Raw genomic sequence first — 3,161 nt, forward strand, 5'->3', positions numbered from 1 at the left:
CTAAGCATATTACAATAACGTATTTTAATATTGGAAACAAATAAACTATCTTATTTGTTTATTTAAAACCGTTGGTACGATACGAAACTGAGATAGTTTGCCTCCCAAGACAAGGTATCAATACAATCGTGTTCATGTCCCAAGCATCATTTATGCTCCTTGCTCCACTAACAGCCCAATTTATATTAATGAATTTCAATCAATCCAATTATTTTCACACAATCTTGTAGACATTTAACACGTTAATTCCATAGAAAATACATTGTTGTTTGGTTATTGATGTAAAAAGAAAAGAAAAAGAAAGATTGTCCCACGTGAGATATCCCACAAAGGTCCCAACATCACCACATAGAGTCTCTGATCATTACAATATCCTTTGAGATTAGATTTACATAGACATTTTCTTATAATATCTTCTTGGGCAAGTGCACTGTATTCTTCTGACACATTTCTATCGTCTTACCTTTTCTTTTCTTAATTCTTTTGTTTTCTCTTTGGAATATTGAAAATTTTGAGATTCTTTTTTGTTTTTAATATATTTTCTTCAATGCATTTTCCTTCTTCTCTATCTCTCTTTTTTAATTTCGGATGAATTCTCATGTTCTCTGTGCCAAGATAAAGTTCATGCACCCTTTAACATGGTGATGTGCAATACAACGTGATGCACAAATTAAGACGGGAACAAATAAATATTCGAAATATTGTCGAATTAATAGGCATTGTAAAAGCAGAACCGGTCCTGAACCAAGCCTAATAAAACATTGGTCTTAAAAACCCAAATTTTATGAAAAAACTTATATTGAAATAAGCACACAAAAAAAAAAAAAAATTTAGACTCCAAATTTATAAAACAAATATTTAGTTTAAATATTTAATAAATTGTTTAAAATCTCCTAAATTTCAGGAGCGGCCCTGTGTAAAGGTAACAATATACTAGTAGGAACCAGCTAAATTTTACACGATTAGAGGTAGTTTAGAAAATGTGTCGAGATGCAAACAAAAGTCAAAATCTAGAACACTGAAGACTGGTAGGAACTAGGAACTTCCTAAAACGAAAATGTGATGTACTTATTTAAGTATTTTGCACCAAAAAGCAGTAAAGTTGGGGGAAAGAATGGGGACAGGCAAAAGGTTGGTTGATAAATATTTGAGATTTTATATAAATATTATGCTTTAAAATGGGTAGGTGGTGGGAATGCGGATCCCAATTTCATTTAATTTCGTTTTATATAGTTTTGTTATTCATTTCGCTATTTTGTGTTTTTTTTTTGTTGATTTTGGTATTTTGGTGCATTATTTGACTCCCTTGCACCTACGTCTCTTTGTGCTATGTTAAATGTACTCGTCTCTATTTTGGCCGGTGCACCTCACATGAGATATATATGAAAAACAAACTGATATAAGATAATATATCTATTCTGATTATATGAATATATGAATATGTCTTACTTTTCGTGTATAGATTTGACAATGATCATATGTGTTATATAACTAATATAAATCCATATACTCATGATCATAAATATAATTGGATTACGTATGCATATTATTATTTTTTGGTTTTTGGTAAGCAGACAAAATATATCAATGAGAAAAAAAGAAAAGTGGTTACATTATATCTAAAAATTTACAAAATGAAGATGATCTTGAACTTTTTTTTTTTTTGCCATCTTATTTTATTATATTATAAAATGCCAAAACTCATACAGTACAAAACCAATTAAAACCCAAAAAAAAACCATACAGATACAAAGCCCAAACTATAGGCAAAATAACGAACTAAAGATGGGCTTCGAAGCTCAAACATAAGAACCCGAAACCAACCAAACCAACTCGACAAACACGCGTCGAGATATTTTAAACGAGAAAAACACATGTTGAACCCTTAGCGAAGTAAGGTACATGTGTCACCCAATCCTTTCATCTTCCTCACCCCTCGAGATTACGCCGGAGAAACTAGGCGGTGCCGAAAAAACATCGGATCTCGACACTGCATCACCATCCATCAGCGCTTGGAATCCTTAGGCGGAGAGCGTCCATCGATCTATTCGAGATCTCCTCCAGCTTCCAAGCCGCCGAATCCGAGATTAAAACCATAACCATGGATTAAAGAACCAAACAAACTCCAGTTTAAAACCGGAGATATCGCCACCAAAAAGAACACAGATCATCCAAAGCCGACATACTATCACCTATAGAGAAAGGTGTGGTCTCCGGAGTCAAAGCCGGTCCGCCCATCAATAGGTAGATGCAACACCGGAACAGGAGGGACCAGACATGCAACGCCGACGGAGCCGTTCATGCCGGGAAGAGCGCGAGAGTAAAGATTGTCGCCATAACAGCTTTTCCCGACCGACGGTGGTAGAGGCACCACACCGCAGGTCGGAGATCGCTATTTTAGTGTTTTGTAGTGAGAGGTCAGAGCGTTTTTAGAGAGAAAGATGTACGTACGAAAACAACAATGATGATCTTGAACTTATAATATACTATATGATGAATATTTATATTGTCGCAAACGAAAAACACATTAGCCATGTTTACACAATTACACTACACATAATTCTACGTAATAATTTCTGGTTATATATTTGTTACGGTTCAGTTGTTGTTCTACTTAATAGTAGAACTGCAGTAACAATTTTATTTTGACTTTTTCTTGGGTTCACCCCCTAGGTTGAACCTTTAGGTTCACCAACCAATAGAAAGTTGTCATTTTAGATCTAGTATCTTTTAATTAAGGAAACAAAATAACTTGCCAAATTATATTATGCTTTTAAAATAAAAAATAAAAAAATTAAATAAATAAAAATAACAATAGTTCTAAAAAAATATTATTTTAAAAAAATATTTATTTTTAAGATTTAGAGTTTAGTGTTTAAGATTTATAATTTAGAATTTATCCAAATGTTTAGTGTTTTTCCAAGGGTTTATGGTTTACCTAAGGGTTTGGGGTTTACCCAAGGGTTTAAGGTTTTCCCAAGGGTTTAGGGTTTAGGATTAGAGTTTAGGGTTTAGTGTTTTGTTGACAACATTTTTTTTTTTTTGAATTCGTTTTTTATATATTATTTTTATTTATTTTTAAATTTTATTTTGAAAAAATAATATAATTTGCCAAGTTATTTGGTTTCCTTAATTAAAAGATACTAGATCTAAAATGACAA

The sequence above is a fragment of the Brassica oleracea genome, chromosome C9, assembly GCF_000695525.1.
Source record: "Brassica oleracea var. oleracea cultivar TO1000 chromosome C9, BOL, whole genome shotgun sequence".
In the NCBI taxonomy this organism is placed as follows: Eukaryota; Viridiplantae; Streptophyta; class Magnoliopsida; order Brassicales; family Brassicaceae; genus Brassica; species Brassica oleracea.